This window comes from Bos javanicus, chromosome 14, assembly GCF_032452875.1.
Source record: "Bos javanicus breed banteng chromosome 14, ARS-OSU_banteng_1.0, whole genome shotgun sequence".
In the NCBI taxonomy this organism is placed as follows: domain Eukaryota; kingdom Metazoa; phylum Chordata; class Mammalia; order Artiodactyla; family Bovidae; genus Bos; species Bos javanicus.
In genome coordinates, this window is record NC_083881.1 from 10,800,320 (window position 1) to 10,819,708 (window position 19,389).

At 39.8% G+C, this 19,389-nt stretch overlaps 1 long non-coding RNA gene across 1 annotated transcript in view; it reads left to right on the plus strand.

The window, feature by feature from the left end:
• LOC133260338 (uncharacterized) overlaps positions 1 to 19,389 on the plus strand; it is a 591,714-nt gene that overhangs the window by 167,600 nt on the left and 404,725 nt on the right. Inside the window, exon 3 of the long non-coding RNA XR_009740759.1 lies at positions 3,811 to 3,868. This is a non-coding gene — a long non-coding RNA (uncharacterized LOC133260338). The remainder of the gene's footprint in view (positions 1 to 3,810; positions 3,869 to 19,389) is intronic.

The window sequence follows — 19,389 nt, forward strand, 5'->3', positions numbered from 1 at the left end:
GTCAATACCAGAGATACACGGAGATGTTGTAAATTCATGTTACCTCCACACGTTTGACTTTCTTTCTGTCTCCACTGTTGCAACCCTGGGTTGGACCTTAACTGTATTTTATGTAGAGCTCTGACCCATTTTCATTCTCTCAGGTCATTGCGATTTGGCCATAGCCATTAGATTAAGATTTGCAAAATTCCTCTCACTACATCCTTACTTTTATACCAAGTTTTCAATACCTGATTTCAGAGAACTGAGATCCAGTAAGAAAAGACCACATTTCCCCCTATAATGGATTCCCAAGTATAAGAAAGCCAATAAGATGCAAAGTTGGAAGCTGGTTAAATGTCCTAACATCCCAGTCTATTGTTTCCAGTATGATTGTAAAAGTGAAAGTGTTAGTTGCTTAGTCATGTCTGACCCTGTGTGAGCCCATGGATGGTAGCCCACCAGGCTCCTCTGTCCATGGCATTCTCCAGGCAAGAATACTGGAGTGGGTAGCCATTCCCTTTTCCAGGGGATCTTCCCGACCCAGAGATTGAACCTGGGTCTCCGACATTGCAGGTAGATTCTTTGTCATCTGAGCCACCAGGGAAGCCAACTGTAGGTGGAATGCCACTCTTATTTACTGATGACTGACTGTTCTTCCAGTAAGAGAATATTCTTATCAGAAATTCTCTTTGAGGTAAAGCTTCTTAAATTTGTTGCTGTGAGCATTACTTGTTCATTATAAACAAAGTAAAAGATGCCTATTAACATGTAGAAATCAGTCTTTCCTAATTGTACAGATTGTCTAGGATTTAGCATTATTCATTGTTTGCATTTAATTTCTCAATTTAAGTACCCTTCCTCCCAAGTAAAAGGAGGAGTCACACCGAAGGAAGAAAATGCATTTCAAGGTAGCTTTTTTCTTTCAATAAAAACATGTTCCTCTCTTCACCTCTGTGGGTATAGATTTGATACTCTATGTAAATGTGCCATGTAAACTCTAAAGGGCTATAAAAGTGAAAGCTATTTTAGTTAATAATTAACATTAATGCTAATAAAATATTGTCCTCTATTAAAATGCAAATGCTCTAGGGAGACTAAGGCATTAAACCAATTATGCATGACTTGGTGAGAAATATTTCATCAGCAACTTTCTCGAGCAATAAATGAAGTGGTGTGGAATAGAGGCGAGAGAGAGACAAAGGGAGAGAGGAAGAGGAAATGTGAAAGGGACAGGAGAGAAAACATAGTTATGTTACATTGGGAATGAACAAGATTAAAGGAGGGACTAGCAGAAAGTAAGAGACAAGACAAGGAGGCAAGAGTGAGATAATCATATAGGGCTTTTTGGCTGTTGCGAGGAGTTTGGTTTATAGTATAAAAGCAATGGTGAATGATAACTTTTTTATTATTTTAAAATTGGAGTATAATTGCTTTATAGTGTGGTTAGTTTCTGCTGCACAACAATGTGGATCAACGATTTGTATACATATATCCCCTCCCTCGTGAGCCTCCCTCCCCCGTCCACGGCATCACAGAGCCCTGAGCTGCCGAGCTACCGAGCTGAGCTCCCTGTGCAATACAGCACCTTCCCACTCACTGTCTATTTTACTCAAGGTAGTGTATACATGTCAATGCTACTCTCATAGTTTTAAGGAGAGCATTTTAGGAGAAATGAAAGGGAATCAGAGTGACCCCAATGGGGATCTTTCATATCTGATCACTGGGATAAAGTGGTCCTGTTCTTTCAAAGTTAAAGTTCCTTTCTTTTAAAATTAAGAAGTCTCAGGTGGGGAATCTAAGATTCAAATGTAATAATGTATATAAAGCTTTCAGCTTGGAGCCCATTTTATAAAGGGCTTTCAACAAAAGGCAGCTATGAGGCTGGTTTTGATGAAGCAACTTGGCCTGTTTTGACCTCCAGGGTCATTCTTGCCAACACAGAACATTCACCAGTCACCCCTCAGGAACGGAGGGCAACTAGATTCCAGAGACCTCTCTCTTCTCTTATGCTTCCTAATATTTTTAATCCATACGTTTCTCTTCCTACTGCTTTTTCTCTGTTCCCTGCAGCTGAAGACTTAATATGAATTCCAGGTAACCTAAGTTTCATTTCCAAATTTTCTGTAGAAGATCCTTCCATTAGTACACGATTTAGCTCTCCAGGAATACCTGGACAGGGAAATTGGAGAAGGTAGCAGACAGGTCTTTAGTATTATTTCCCCTGAGAGACTGTGTGTGGAGCTTCTTGGAGTCATCAGTTCACACATCTCTCTTAAACACATAGGAAACTGCAGTAGAATGCTGGAGAAAAGACTGTGTGAAGAGCCTAAAGGCGGTTGATTTGAGAAATGTCAAAGGGAAGTGATATTTCTGATGCAAATTTATATGGGTTGTCACTATTTTCAGCTTTATTGGCTGCTCTCAGAAGTATTTATTTACTCTGTGGGTTTTAATTGACTGATCAATGTGAACTTTATTTGGACTTGTGGTCACGGATTATTCTGAGTGTTGGTGACTCTTTTGGGGAGAATTGCTTTTAAAAGATAGAAAACATTCAAATCCTTAGGTCCTCTGTAAAGCATAGAGGAAGGGAGTAAGCAAGGAGAAGGGAAAGGAAAAAAACATGCACATTTACACAGATAGAAAGAAATAGAACTAGAATATTACCTGATGGAGTTGAAATTCATGTTCTTTCCATTGTCAGTTTGGGAAGATCCATTTGGATACTAGGAAAGATTTCTATACCAAATACGGAGATTTGAGTATAGTTATTAATATTCACGTTCTGGGGCAGGGCGGGAGGGTTAATATCCTATCATTATTTTTCATTCTTCCTTTTGAATTTGATTAAGTCACTGGGACTCTCTGTGCCTCAGTTTTCTGCCTGAAAAGATATGGTGGGATGAGGCTAGTGATTCTTTAGCTGTGTGATGTAGATCACCAGGTCACCTTCCTAGGAACTCAGAGGCTGATAAAGAAACAGGTCTGCATGTGGGGGAGGTCATGGGGGGAAGCTTAACAGATCCTACATTGGCAAGAGCCTCCTTCGTATGTTAGACTTCTGGACCCTTTAGAAGAAAGGGTTTCATGGCTGTTGGGGGAAAAGGGGAGGGACTCCTAGTCTACACTGCGTGGTTTGCACTCTTCAACTTTATTATGCTGTAGAGTCAGGTCATCAGATCTGCATTGCCAAGCTTTAGGTCTTGAAGACTGGAAGTTTCTAAGAGGCTCAAACAATGAGGACATGTGACTGTCAATAGACTCATTTATGTGAACAAAGAGTGAAGCTGTGAGGAGGCAGAGAATACAGGGGAATGGAGTTGTTCCTTGGCTCTCAGTCAATTTGCTGAAAATCCCATTTGCCAAAAAGCAATTCACCGAAACACCAATTCCCCATAAACCTATTCAGTGAAAGTAATTTTGCTGAAAAGAGCAACCAGCCTAATTCCCTAGAAACTGTCAAACAAATATTTTAGACCAGATCTAAAGTTTGCTGAAATTATTTCCTAGCAAGAGGAGATGATTTTGCTTAAAGACTGTAGCAGAGGCAGAGTTTGGGGAAGGGAGGGAGTGGGGAAGGACGCAAGACTGCAAGAATAGCAAAGTTGGTAGAATTAAAGTCTCATCTTGAGAATACAAAATGTTGATTATTTGAAATGTTCAGAGACAAATGTGAAATGCTAGAGAAGCTGACATTCAAATTAAGCTGGATTAGCAAATCCATATAAAAAGTGTGCAGTGACATTTGGACTTTTTCACTTCTTGCCTGTTATGAATAATGCTGCTATAAACATTCATGTACAAGATTTGTTTTTGTTTTTCTTTTAGACACGTGCATTCATTACTCTCAGACATTACCCAGGAGTGGAATTGCTGGTCACATACGGTAAGTGTATTTAAATTAAAAAAAAAAAAAAAGAAACCATCAAACTGCTTTCCCATGTGGCTGTACCATTTTCTATTTTACCAGCAATATATGTAGATTCCAATTTTTTCCACATCCTTGTCAGCACTTGTTATTACCTGAATTTTAGATTCTAACCACTCAACTGGGTGTGACATGTTGTTGTCTTGATTTGTGTTTCCTAAGGAGTAACGACGTGGAGCATTTTTTCATGTGCTTGCTGGCTGTTTGTTTATCGTCTTCGGAAGAATGTCTATTCAAATACTTGGCCTGTTTTCAAATTGGTTGTCTGCTGCTGAGTCGTAAGCATTTTATGCATTCTAGATAGAAGTGCCTTGTCAGATACATGACTTGCAAACATTTTCTCCCATTATGTGCATGTCTTCTCTCTTTCTTGACGGTGTCTTTTGAATCACAAAAGTTGTAAATTTATGTCCATTTTACCATTTTTTTTTCTTGCATTACTTGTGGTTTTGAAATGTCTCTAGAAATCATTGCCTTACCCCAAATCATGATTTTCCTTTTTTTTTTTTTCCTAAAAAGTTTTTTAGGTTTAGATTTTACACTTTGGTCTTTGATCAATTTCAGGTTAGTATTTGTGAGTTAGCATGGTGTGAGGGAGGTGTGCAAATTAATCTTTCTGAAAGCGAATATTGTATTAATAACATTTATTGAGAGAATTTTCTTCCCTATTGAATTTTCTTGGCATTTTTGTTGAGAGTCAGTTGACTGAAAATGTATGAGTTTATTTTTGGGCCCTCAATTACATTTATTTATTTACATATCTATTCTTGTGGCAGTGTATCATTGTTTTGATTAGTATAGCTTTACAGTAAGTATTCAAGTTGGGACATCTGAATCTTCTAATTTTATTCTGATTTCTTAATATTGTTTGCTATTTCACTTTCTGCAGAAAGATAGCTAGGAATTTCATAGGGATTGCATTGAACCTATAGATCAATTCAGGTAGACTTTCCTTTGCAGCAATATTGAGTCTTCCAATACAGAAACATGTGTTGTCTTTATTTTAAAATCTTTGATTTATTTAGACAATATTTTCTAACTTTAGGAATACAATCTTGAACATCTATTGCTGACATTTTCCCTAAGTACTTGTTTCTTTTGATTCCATTGTGAATTGAATTATTTTCTTAATTGTACTTTCAGATTGTTCAATGCTTTTACAAAATACAATTGATTCTTGTGTATTAGTATAATTGATCCTTTGTCAAGTGACCTAGCTAAACTTGTTTATTATTTCTAGTATTTTTAATGGACTTCTTAGGGTTTTCTACACTAGGATCATGTCAGATCTATGTGAAGACAGTTTTACTTCTCCTTTTCAATCTGGATGACTTTTATTTCATTTTCTTGTTTGATTGCACTGGACAGAGCTCCTGGTCTAATGTTAAATACAAGTGCCAAGGGCAGACACCTTTTCTTTATTCTGGGTATTATGGAGAAATGTGGATTTTTTACCATTAAATATGATGCTAGCTGTAATTTTTTTTGTAGATTCTCTTTATCATGGTGAAAAAGTTTAATTCTATTTCAACTTTTGTGAGAGTTTTATCATGAATGTGGATTGGATTTTGTCGAATACACATGTTCTGTCTATTGTGCTGATCATATTGTTTTTTGATTTTCTGTGCTAAAAACAGCCTTATATTGCTTTGACAAATTCCACTTGGTCAAATTGTTTAATTCTTCTTCTATGAATCTGTATGACTTGCTAATATTTTGTTGAGAATTTCTTCATCGCTTCTTGGCTATTCTTTTTCAATTAACTATTTTCTCTTTGCTTTTAATAGTATTCTCATGATGAGGTAGTTTAAAAACAAATAGTTAAGATTCACTGAGGATGAGCATGTTGGAAGAAACTTTTCTGTAATACCCATGAACTTTTAGATAAGATGGAAGTAAGACTGAATTGTATTTTTTCATAGTCCACCTCACGATGAAGCAAATTGTGTACAGGACTTAGAAGGGATTCAGTTGGCTTCCATTCCTAATTTAGCTTAGCATTAGATGTGTGTCTCTGGGCTAATTGCATTCTTTCTCTGAAGACGGTTTTCTGGAACAGAGATAAAAGTACCTGTTCTTAAGGAGATGGTCAGTGCAAGGTAGGTACTTGAAATTTCATCAGTACTTCCTGCCTACCTGAATTAGAACTATGGGACATATTTTTTGCACTATAATTTCCACATCATAAAATTCACCATTTATAAGTGTTCAATTTAATTATTTTAGTAAATTTATAGAATTGTGTAACTATCACCACAATCTAATTTTAGAACATGTTCATCACCCCAATAAGTTCCCTTGGGTCTGCAATTAATTTCTACCTCTACTCCTAGCCACAAGTAACCATGATTTGTTTTTCATCTGTACAAATTGGCCCTTCGTAGACTTCTTAAAGATGAAATATGTAGTCATTCTAGACCTTTCATGTAAATGATATACAGTCTTCTGTATTTGACTTGTTAAACTTAGCTTAATATTTCTGAGGCTCATCCATACTATAGAATTATCATAGTTTGTTACTTTTAATTGCTGAGTGGTATTTCATCATATGGATATACGACATTTTGAAAATGCATTCACCAGTTGATGGGCATTTGGATGCAAAGTGTTTTTTGTATAACATTGTATGCTGCCCAACCAAAACTCATCAGAATTTTCAGACTAAGAGTTATTTTCCTTTGAGTAAGTATTTTGAAGAAAACAAATATACTGTGACACAAAGATGTAAAAAAGATGACACATATCAGATATGTAAAAGGGGAGTTTGTTATATATAATATTTAGCAATCGCTTTATCAATCATTGATGTATCTATCATTTAGCACCGAAGAGCAAAGGAGTAAAGCATTCCCACCTTTGTCTTAAATTCCTGAAACAGAATTCTTTAGGTTATGTAACTGTCACTGAATAATTCATGTTCATTTATTTTGGTATAACTACTAACCAGCACAGTGGTCTTGTTCACCTTAACAGTATTTTTAACAGTGAGACTGGAAACCAAAAGCATGGTGGATGCTGAGGCAGGTTGGAAATGAAATCCAGCAGAGTTCTTTCATGTTTCATACTCCCCGCTGATGACATTTTGTCTGTAGTAAGCAGCCCATTCCCATCCACTTACCTTCAGGGGTAGCTTCTCAGGGTCACTGAAGCCGGTAACCTTTGTTTTGTGAAAGATCTGCTCACCCACATCAGAATACCCATTACCCTGTTCTGAATTTCCTGTTCAGTTGTTTGTTTCATTTATCAAGGGGTCTAATTTCTAATTTTTGTAAATCTAAAGTGCAGTCCCTGAGGTAGTAGATGATCAATAAATTTGCTGGATAAATGAATATGTGCTAAGTAAACTGTTTAGAATTTTGGTATTTGTTTTTCCAGGTGGCAGCTATTTTTAGTATATTCTAGGTGGGTTGAAGTGAAAAGGACCCCTTCTTGACCCCACTTATAATTTCCACTATGGGTCAGTTATTGGGAAGAAATTCCACATGCTTCCTCTCATTTGCCTAGAGGAATTCAGTGGGAACCGGCCACTTCTCACTCACTGGCTTTCTGTAGCTGAGGAATCTATTATAGACCCCTAAAAAGCCTCTCTTTTGTGCACTGGGGTTTCAAAGCTGGCATCCACTTTTCCCTTCAGATCTAAAACTTTGCATTCATATCTAGTTCACGTAATGCTTGGTCCCTCAAGGAACAACTAAGAGGGAAGTTAGATTTAAACACAGTGATGGCAGTTCTATTTCCAGTTTTTTAAGGAATCTCCACACTGTTCTCCATATTGGCTGTACTAGTTTGCATTCCCACCAGCAGTGTAAGAGGGTTCCCTTTTCTCTACACCCTCTCCAGCATTTATTGCTTGTAGACTTTTGGATAGCAGCCATTCTGACTGGCATGAAATGGTACCTCATTGTGGTTTTAATTTGCATTTCTCTGATAATGAGTGATGTTGAGCATCTTTTCATGTGTTTGTTAGCCATCTGTATGTCTTCTTTGGAGAAATGTCTGTTTAGTTCTTTGGCCCACTTTTTGATTGGGTCGTTTATTTTTCTGGAATTGAGCTGCAGGAGTTGCTTGTATATTTTTGAGATTAATTCTTTGTCCGTTGCTTCATTTGCTATTATTTTCTCCCATTCTGAAGGCTGTCTTTTCACCTTGCTTATAGTTTCCTTTGTTGTGCATAAGCTTTTAATTTTAATTAGGTCCCATTTGTTTATTTTTGCTTTTATTTCTGATATTCTGGGAGGTGGGTCATAGAGGATCCTGCTGTGGTTTATGTCAGAGTGTTTTGCCTCTGTTTTCCTCTAGGAGTTTTATAGTTTCTGGTCTTATGTTTAGATCTTTAATCCATTTTGAGTTTATTTTTGTGTATGGTGTTAGAAAGTGTTCTAGTTTCATTCTTTTACAAGTGGTTGACCAGTTTTCTCAGCCCCACTTGTTAAAGAGATTGTCTTTAATCCATTGTATATTCTTGCCTCCTTTGTCAAAGATAAGGTGTTCATAGGTGTGTGGATTTATCTCTGGGCTTTCTATTTTGTTCCATTGATCTATATTTCTGTCTTTGTGCCAGTACCATACTGTCTTGATACACACTGAGGAAACCAGAATCGAAAGAGACACGTGTACCCCAATGTTCATTGCAGCACTGTTTATAATAGCCAGGACATGGAAGCAACCTAGATGTCCATGAGCAGATGAATGGATAAGAAAGCTGTGGTACATATACACAATGGAGTATTACTCAGCCATTAAAAAGAATACATTTGAATCAGTTCTAATGAGGTGGATGAAACTGGAGCTTGTTATACAGAGTGAAGTAAGCCAGAAAGAAATACACCAATACAGTATACTAACGCATATATATGGAATTTAGAAAGAAGGTAACGATAACCCTGTATGTGAGACAGCAAAAGAGACACAGATGTATAGAACACTCTTTTGGATTCTGTGGGAGAGGGCAAGGGCGGAATGATATGGGAGAATGGCATTGAAACATGTATAATATCATATGTGAAACGAATTGCCAGTCCAGGTTTGATGCATGATACAGGGTGCTCGGGGCTGGTGCACTGGGATGACCCAGAGGGATGGGATGGGGAAGGAGATGGGAGGGGGTTCAGGATGGGGAACACGTGTACACTCATGGCAGATTCAAGTCAATATGTGGCAAAACCAAGAAATAAATAAATTAATTAAAAAAATAAACACAGTGATGGTAATATCCCCCTTATATATCTGCATTATTTTTTTAAAAAATTAATTTTTATTGGAGTATAGTTGATTTACTGTGCTGTGTTAGTTTCTGCTATACAGTAAAGTGAATCAATTACACATATATCCACTCTTTCTTAGGGTCTTCTGTAGAGGTCATTGCAGAGTATTGAGTAGAGTTCCCTGTACTGTACAATAAGTTCTTATTTCTTACCCTCACTCAATTTCCTGTGGCCTCTATGCCCTTTTTTTTTTTTTTTCCCACTTTAAACCTTTTGTTTTGGGATATAGCTGATTAACAGTCTTGTGACAATTTCAGGTGACCAGGGAAGGGACTCAGCCATACATGTACACATGTATCCTTTCTCTCCCAAACTCCCCTCCCATCCAGGCTGGCACCTAACATTGAGCAGAGTTCCCTGTGCTACACAGTAGGTCCTTGGTATTATCTGTTTTAAACGCATTATAGTGTACACGCCCATCCCAAACTCCCTAACTGTTCCTTCCCCCAGCAACCATAAGTTCATTCTCCAAGGCTGCTCCACACCCTTCTTTACAGTGAAACTAGAGTAATCTTTTCCAAGCACAAATCTTGCCATGCCATAGCCTACCTGAAACTCTCTCCAGTAGCTTCCCTTCACTCTAACATCTCACCTACACGGTTCCAACACAGCTCCTTCCTAATGTGACCTCTGCTTCCTTTTCTAGTGTCACTTCTGGTCTCTCATCCCTTCTTATGTATCTTAGCACTGTGAATACTTAGCATCAGGGATGTTTTCAGTTTTGACTGAGAGGAGACGGAGACGACACTGAACAAGATGAGCAGTGTTACTAGTGTCAGTAATGGTGGCTAATCTGCTGAATGTGCCACGCATCCCTGAGAAAGTCACAGATGGGGGACAGGGCTCTTGTTTGCCCCTCAGTTGCCTGCAGTTTCCATGTGTGTCTCAGAGTGTGCTGTCTTTGTTGTCAGTTGCTAACCACCTCTTATTTCTCAAATAGTGCGGTGATCCCAGTTCTGGGGAAATGTACTGGGGTGGTCTTCCATATGGGGCTACCACAAACGTCCTTCCAAAGGCATTTTCTAAAGAAAATTTGGACTCTGCAACGTACAGGTTTTTTGCTGACTTTGGATCTCTTGAATGGTTAACAATGACCTTCAGTATCAGCGCAGATCCTCAAGCTTTCCCAGCTCCCCAGCACATGCCCTGACCTGATAAGTCCCCCTGTGTTCTTGTTCTCTGTTCTCACATTCAAGCCTCAGCCCACACTAACTCCCTGGAAGCTTTCTCTGACCCTCCTCACACTGTACTTAATCACTACCTGCACTTCTGTGCTAACAGAACCGCTTTCCATGCCTCAGGATCTATTAGGAGTGGTGATGTGTTAGCTTTTTAATTCTAACATTCCTTCTACATTTATTGCTTGACCTGCTTCCATAAAGCAGATCTCTCTGTCATAAATGGGTCTATTTGCCCTGAAATACAGTGTTTATAGACAAGGTGGGATGAATACTTAATTACTTCTCTTTAATTACCAATTTGCAAAGGAAGATGTTGCTTTAGTAACTGCTTCAAATGGTAACAAATATACTTTTGTTCCTAGGTTTTTTGTTTTTGTTTTTTTGAGTATCATTATGGACTCACAGCTTTCATAAGTCCCAAGTATTTCAATCCATTATAATCATTGTTTCTTTTAGGACTCCAATCATGACAATTTTGGGCAGCATGAGCTCCTTTGGGGTGGTTCTTGTGTCTTTTTGACATACCAATTACTATTTGAAAGCTTCTTTGCTTTTGAACATGACAGTGTGTTCCAGGCTCAACTTGTACCTTCCCTAATCCAGTCCTGAAAGCAAGCAGTTCTCCAAGAAAAATAGATTTTTGTAAAGCCAACTCAGAGTGCTAGGTGTGCTTATACCGACTCTAGTGACACTGTTGCTAGATCATTTCAATGGACTAAGATAGATAATGCACAATTAGCAGAATCATTCATTTAAGTATTTCCACTGCAATGTCAACATTAGTTTTATAGTTAATTTTTGATCTCACAATTGAATCTTTTATTCTCTTTGACAGTCATTCATAATTCCTCTTTTGTTTTATTGTATGACATAAATAAAATGGTTTCAGAATAACAGTATGAGCTTTCTCACTAACATGCTACAGTCAGATTTAAATTACCCTGTAGTTCTTTTTGTCCATGGAACATTTTCTGCAGAGGATGTTCAATCAAAGTACTGTGGTCAAAGCATCTTGGGGGGAAAAAAATGATCATTTCTCTGTGTGGTTATGTTACTGAATTGATGGATGGTTGGGTTTATTTGTCTTGGTTTATTCTCAATTTTTAGAAAGGCTTTTAAAAACTAGCTTTAGTTTTAATAGGTATGAACTTACATCAGTCAAAGGGTGTGATGGTATAGAAAGGCAAACACAAGCAAGTTTTGTGTCCTTCTCTTTTCCCTCCACAATTCTCCAAGACATTTCCTGTGAAGTAACCGGGGTTGCAAAAGACTTGGATATAACTTAGCGAGTAAACAACCACCACAAATGGCGTTTTTGTTAGTTTCTTGTTTGTATTTCCTGTTGTTTTTGCAAATGTATGAAACATATGGAGATTATTTTCTTGTCTTAGACAAGAGGAAGCATATTATAGCTTGTCTACACTTAGTCCTTATAAATATACCCTGGTGAATTCTCCATATTACTGCAGAGATACTGTTCTCATTCTCTAAGTCCACATAGTCTTCCCCTGTGTGAATGCACCATGGCTTCTGTAACTGCACCTGATGGCTGGACATGTCAGGTGTTTTAATGTCTTGACTTACAAATAATACTACAGTTAATGACCTTCCATGTATGTACTTTCACATTCTATCAAAGTGTTCTGTGGAACTGATTTCTAGAAGTAGAATTAATGCATCAAAGAGTAAATGAATTGGCTAGTAGATACTGCCAAAGCCCATTTTTTTTTTCTGTTTTATATGCAAATAGATGATAGCTTAGTTGGTAAAGAATTGCCTGCAATGCAGGAGACCCTGCTTCAATTCCTGGTTAGGGAAGATCCTCTGGAGAAGGAAAAGGCTATCCACTCCAGTATTCTGGTCTGGAGTACTCCATAAGCTGTATAGTCCATGGGCTCGCAAAGAGTCAGACACAACTGAGCGACTTTCATTTTCATGCAAATAGAAAAGCCTCCATTTGAAGAGTGTTGGAGCTGAAAGAACTTCAGATCACCTTCTGTGATATTCTGTGACACTTGTTTAGTTTGTGAAGCATCAGGAAGTTATGGATCCCCAGTCACCACTGTCATCTTTTCAGGAATTATCCCATTTCATCCTCTCAACAGTTTTAAAAGGTACATACTAAGCAGGTGAACTTTGTCTTTCTATACCCTTAGCAAGGTGGACTCTCCCCATTATTGGGGGTAGTAAACAGAATTACCACCTTCTTCTCCTTCCTCAAGGAGTAAACAAGTACATTTCTTGGGAAAGAAGTCAAATAAAACAAAAAGAGTTTTCTGGCCACCCCACATCCAAGGAGTGGTGGCTGCGCGGGCACAGGAGGGCCGAGTGAAGCTACTCCACGTTCAAGGTCAGGAGGGGTGGCGGTAAGGAGATACCCCTTGTCCAAGGTAAGGAGCAGTGGCTGTGCTTTGCTGGAGCAGCCGTGAAGAGATACCCCACGTCCAAGGTAAGAGAAACCCAAGTAAGACGGTAGGTGTTGTGAGAAGGCGCCAGAGGGCAGACACACTGAAACCATAAACACAGAAAACTAGCCAGTCTGATCACATGGACCACAGCCTTGTCTGACTCAATGAAACTAAGCCATGCCGTGTGGGGCCACCCAAGACGAGCGGGTCATGTTGGAGAGACTTGACAGAATGTGGTCCACTGGAGAAGGGAATGGCAAGCCACTTCAGTATTCTTGCCTTGAGAACCCCATGGACAGTATGAAAAGGCAAAATGATAGGATACTGAAAGAGGAACTCCTCAGGTCGGTAGGTACCCAAAATGCTACTGGAGATCAGTGGAGAAATAACTCCAGAAAGAATGAAGGGATGGAGCCAAAGCAAAAACAATACCCAGTTGTGGATGTGATTGATGATGGAAGCAAAGTCCAATGCTGTAAAGAGCAATATTGCATAGGAACCTGGAATGTCAGGTCCATGAATCAAGGCAAATTGGAAGTGGTCAAACAGGAGATGGCAAGAGTGAACGTCAACATTCTAGGAATCAGGGAACTAAAATGGACTAGAATGGGTGAATTTAACTCAGATGACCATTATATCTACTACTGTAGGCAGGAATCCCTTAGAAGAAATGGAGTAGCCATTATGATCAACAAAAGAGTCTGAAATGCAGTACTTGGATGCAATCTCAAAAATGACAGAATGATCTCTGTTTGTTTCCAAGGCAAACCATTCAATATCACAGTAATCCAAGTCTAAGCCCCAACCAGTAACACTGAAGAAGCTGCAATTGAACGGTTCTATGAAGACCTACATGACCTTTTAGAACTAACACCCAAAAAAGATGTCCTTTTCATTATAAGGGAATGCAAAAGTAGGAAGTCAAGAAACACCTGGCTGCTGCTGCTGCTGCTGCTGCTAAGTCACTTCAGTCATGTCTGACCCTGTGCGACCCCATAGATGCCAGCCCATCAGGCTCCCCCATTCCTGGGATTCTCTAGGCAAGAATACTGGAATGGGTTGCCATTTCCTTCTCCAATGCATGAAAGTGAAAAGTCAAAGTGAAGTCACTCAGTCATGTCCAACTCTTAGTGACCCCATGGACTGCAGCCTACCAGGCTCCTCCATCCATGGGATTTTCGAGGCAAGAGTACTGGAGTGGGGTGCCATTGCCTTCTCCAGAAACACCTGGAGTAACAGGCAAATTTGGCCTTGGAATATGGAATGAAGCAGGGCAAAGGCTAATAGAGTTTTGCCAAGAGAATGCACTGGTCATAGCAAACACCCTCTTCCAACAAGGCAAGAGAAGACTCTACACATGGACATCATCAGATGGTCAACACTGAAATCATATTGATTACATTCTTTGCAGCCAAAGATGGAGAAGCTCTACAGAGTCAGCAAAAACAAGTCCTGGAGCTGACTGTGAGCGATCATGAACTCCTTATTGCCAAATTCAGATTTAAATTGAAGAAAGTAGGGATAACCACTAGAACATTCAGGTATGACCTAAATCAAATCCCTTATGATTATACAGTGGAAGTGAGAAATAGACTTAAGGGACTAGATCTGATAGATAGAGTGCCTGAAGAACTATGGATGGAGGTTTGTGACATTGTATAGGAGACAGGGACCAAGACCATTCCCATGGAAAAGAAATGCAAAAAAGCAAAATGGCTGTCTGGGGAGGCCTTACAAATAGCTGTGAAAAGAAGAGAAGTGAAAAGCAAAGGAGAAAAGGAAAGATATAAGTATCTGAATGCAGAGTTCCAAAGAATAGCAATGAGAGATAAGAAAGCCCTCCACAGTGATCAATGCAAAGAAATAAAGGAAAACAGCAGAATGGGAAGGACTAGAGATCTCTTCAAGAAAATGAGAGATACCAGGGGAACATTTCATGCAAAGATGGGCTCGATAAAGGACAGAAATGGTATGGATCTAACAGAAGCAGAAGATACTAAGAAGAGGTGGCAAGACTACACAGAAGAACTGTACAAAAAAAGATCTTCACGACCCAGATAATCATGATGGTGTGATCACTGACCTAGAGCCAGACATCCTGGAATGTGAAGTCAAGTGGGCCTTAGAAAGCATCACTATGAACAAAGCTAGTGGAGGTGATGGAATTCCAGTGGAGCTATTTCAAATCCTGAAAGATGATGCTGTGAAAGTGCTGCACTCAATATGCCAGCACATTTGGAAAACTCAGCAGTGGCCACAGGACTGGAAAAGGTCAGATTTCATTCCAATCCCAAAGAAAGGCAATGCCAAAGAATGCTCAAACTACCACACAATTGCACTCATCTCACATGCTAGTAAAGTAATGCTCAAAATTCTCCAAGCCAGGCTTCAGCAATACGTGAACCATGAACTTCCAGATGTTCAAGCTGGTTTTAGGAAAGACAGAGGAGCCAGAGATCAAATTGCCAACGTCTGCTGGATCATGGAAAAAGCAAGAGAGTTCCATAAAAACATCTATTTCTGCTTTATTGACTATGCCAAAGCCTTTGACTGTGTGGATCACAATAAACTGTGGAAAATTCTGAAAGAAATGGGAATACCAGACCACCTGACCTGCCTCTTGAGAAACCTATATGCAGGTCAGGAAGCAACAGTTAGAACTGGACATGGAACAACAGACTGGTTCCAAATAGGAAAAGGAGTACGTCAAGGCTGTATATTGTCACCCTGTTTATTTAACTTGTATGCAGAGTACATCATGAGAAAGGCTGGGCTGGAAGAAGCACAAGCTGGAATCAAGATTGCCGGGAGAAATATCAATAACCTCAGATATGCAGATGACACCACTCTGATGGCAGAAAGTGAAGAGGAACTAAAAAGCCTCTTGATGAAAGTGAAAGTGGAGAGTGAAAAAGTTGGCTTAAGGCTCAACATTCAGAAAACGAAGATCATGGCATCCGGTCCTATCACTTCATGGGAAATAGATGGGGAAACAGTGGAAACAGTGTCAGACTTTATTTTTCTGGGCTCCAAAATCAGTGCAGATGGTGACTGCAGCCATGAAATTAAAAGACACTTACTCCTTGGAAGGAAAGTTATGACCAACCTAGATAGCATATTAAAAAGCAGAGACATTACTTTGCCAACAAAGGTCCGTCTAGTCAAGGCTATGGTTTTTCCAGTGGACATGTATGGATGTGAGAGTTGGACTGTGAAGAAGGCTGAGTGCCAAAGAATTGATGCTTTTGAACTGTGGTGTTGGAGAAGACTCTTGAGAGTCCCTTGGACTGCAAGGAGATCCAACCAGTCCATTCTGAAGGAGATCAGTCCTGGGATTTCTTTGGAAGGAATGATGCTAAAGCTGAAATTCCAGTACTTTGGCCACCTCATGTGAAGAGTTGACTCATTGGAAAAGACTCTGATGCTGGGAGGGATTGGGGGCAGGAGGAGAAGGGGATGACAGAGGATGAGATGGCTGGATGGCATCACTGACTCGATGCACTTGAGTTTGAGTGAACTCCGGGAGTTGGCGATGGACAGGGAGGCCTGGCATGCTGCAATTCATGGGGTCGCAAAGAGTCGGACACGACTGAGCGACTGAACTGACTATACTGACTGACTAAGGTGTGAGGTTTAGTAACAGTAAAGGGAGGATTATCTCTACCACCACTATTTCTGCTACTATGAGATGAAGACAATGAACATTTACTGAATGCTTCCAGTATATATGGGACATCATGTTAAGCATTTCTAATGGGTTAAATAATTTAATATCTGCAATCATCACAGAAAATAAGAGCAGCTATTATTCCCACATAGGGATAGTGGAACTTGGTGACAGCAGGGCAAAATAATGCCAAGCACTCTTTTAAGCACTTACCCAACAAAAAGTTATTTAACATAACAACAACATGAGTTTAGGGTCTAAGACTATCTCTGTCTTACAGATAAGAGAATTGAGTCTCCCAGTTAATAAGCTGCAGGGCTGGCATTCAGACTCTGGCCTTCTTAACCTTGGCCTTGGCCTTCAGAGCACTTAGTCCATAGACATTTTGGGGTGGAGAAGAGTTAAGCTTGCCTGTTTGTTTCAATGTCTGAGTGTCTGGGGTCTGGTCATCTTATTGCTCTGAGCTCAATCTTCTCACTGAGGGCATCTGTGCTTCCTACCTGGCTAGTTTGTTCTGAGGATCAGTGGAGATAAAGTGAAAGTCTATAGCATTTAGTGGAATTTTAAAAAGGTCCCGAGCTGTCTTCAGTCCTAGCTTGGGTATTTACTCTCTGTGTGACCTCATCCAAACACATGGAACTCTCTGGACTCTACTTGTTACCAAGTCCAAGCTCATACTGCTTGTTGCACGATAGGCCAATAAATTGAGAGACAAGTTGTTGTTGTTTTTAATATTTATTTTTATTTGGCTGCACTGGGTCTTCATCGTGGCACACGGGGCTTCTCTTGTTGCAGTGCAGGGGCTTAGTTGCCCTGCTGCATGTGGGATCTTGGTTCTCCGACCAGGGATTGAACCCACATCCCCTGCATTGGAACATGGATCTTAACCACTGGACCACCAGGGAAGTCCCTGAGAGATGCATTTTTGGGTAAGGAATAGCAGCTTTATTTAGAAAGTCAGCAGACAGAGAAGATGGTGAACTACTGTCCCAAAGAACCATCTTACTTGAGTGAGAATTAAGGCTTCTTTTATACTAAAAGGGGAGGGGATAGGACTAGTTGTTGTGCCAGAATCCTTTGATCTTACAGCTATCCACATAGATCTAGTCACAATGTTCTTAAAAATCTCCAACAAATGTTCTTCTCTGTTCTACAACTTTTTTTTAAAATTTATTTTTAACTGAAAGATAATTGCTCTATAGTATTACATTGCTGCTGCTGCTGCTAAGTCACTTCAGTCGTGTCCAACTCTGTGTGACCCCATAGACAGCAGCCCACCAGGCTCTGCCGTCCCTGGGATTCTCCAGGCAAGAACACTGGAGTGGGTTGGTTTCCACCCAACATCAACATGAATCAGGTATAGGTCTACCCATGTTCTGTGTACCTCTATAAGAAAGGAAAAAGTGTTACTACACCTTTAAAGATCAGAGCCTTAAGAATGGGTTCTCCTGTATATTTCAGGCTGCAGGCAACATTCTATAACAAAAGATGCAGAGCCAGAATGACTAAGCACAGACAACAGACACAGGGTAAGAGCTAAGGAATAGATTCAATATGGAGTCAGGCTTGCTCTTCTCTGTTACATACTTGGTCTTTTCTTCTTAACACCACAGAGATGTCAGAAGCACTCAAGGAGATAATAGTGGCTAACAACTATGCTTTGCTCTTTACGTGGTTTCATGCACATTTCATCCCTGTCTTATGAGATGGGAACTACTGTGATATCCACTTGACAGATGAGACTGCCGAGGATGGAGAAATTTCAGAAACTTACCAAGGCTCTATCCTAATACATACCAGAGCCAGGGTATGAATCTAGGCAGGACTACCTCTTACCTGCCCCACAAACACCAACATCTTTGATGCCAGGCAATTCCAGGTTTGAATCCAAGCTTTACCACTTAGCAGATGTGTCAGAGTATATTATTTACTCTCACTGAGACTCAGTTTGTGCATCTGCAACATAGTGGTCACTGGGGAGGATTGACAGAGATCCTCTATGCAAATGCCTAAGCTGATAGCCTAGTGCGTAATCAGCTGATAACAAATGTTAGTCCCCTTCCAGTTGGGATACTGGCGAGATAAATTGCTCCCTGAAGGCTGACGCAGGGAGAACTGCCTACCTCGGTCCACCAAATGAGACTTGGAGGAATTAAACTGGGCAACTTTAATCGATCATCTTGTAATTTCCCCAACTGGATGCAGAATTGCCACACTCTATCATAGAGTCATTACATTTGTCACTCCATGGGGCCTGAGGAATGTATTGTTGTATCTTTGCTATTAAGATGGGGTTTATCTAATTAAAATCAAGGAGTTCTGCAAACAGCCTATGGTGTTTTAATTCCAGCAGGCAGTGTTTAATCAGAACAATTGCCTATGTGCCTACTGCTTGTGTTTCTTTTGGATCAAATTCTCCACTTAATGTGCCTTAGGATTGCACATTGACTGAAGCTGATGGCAGACTAGACGGGGATGGTACAACAGTTTGCTGGGAACTGAGTGGTTACTGTTTTCACAGCTTTTATTCTTGCTAGTTAAATAAACCCTGAATAGGTGGGAGACGATTGTTCTATCTTTTCCCCATTGACTTGGACATGTGTGGACTTCTTCACTTGTTTGACAAGGATATATTAGGGCTTACTGCGAGCCAGGTGTTATACTAGGTTCTGGGTAATTCAGTGACAGTGCTGAAGAGCTGGGTCTTGGTATCTCAGGGAACAAGATCCCAGGATGTGGAAGTTGTAGATAATGCAATGAATCACAATGTTACTGGAAATCTGAAATTAAAGGTTATGACTAATGGCCCAAAGGAAAGAATCCTGGGAGGGTAAAGTTAGCCTGACTTAGGGTGAAGTTCATACCCTTCTATTTTTTTAGCTGTGTGCCCTTGGGCAAGTTACACCTTTATTGAACTTCAGATGCTAGGTGACTTTGTTAATGTAACACACGGCAAAGC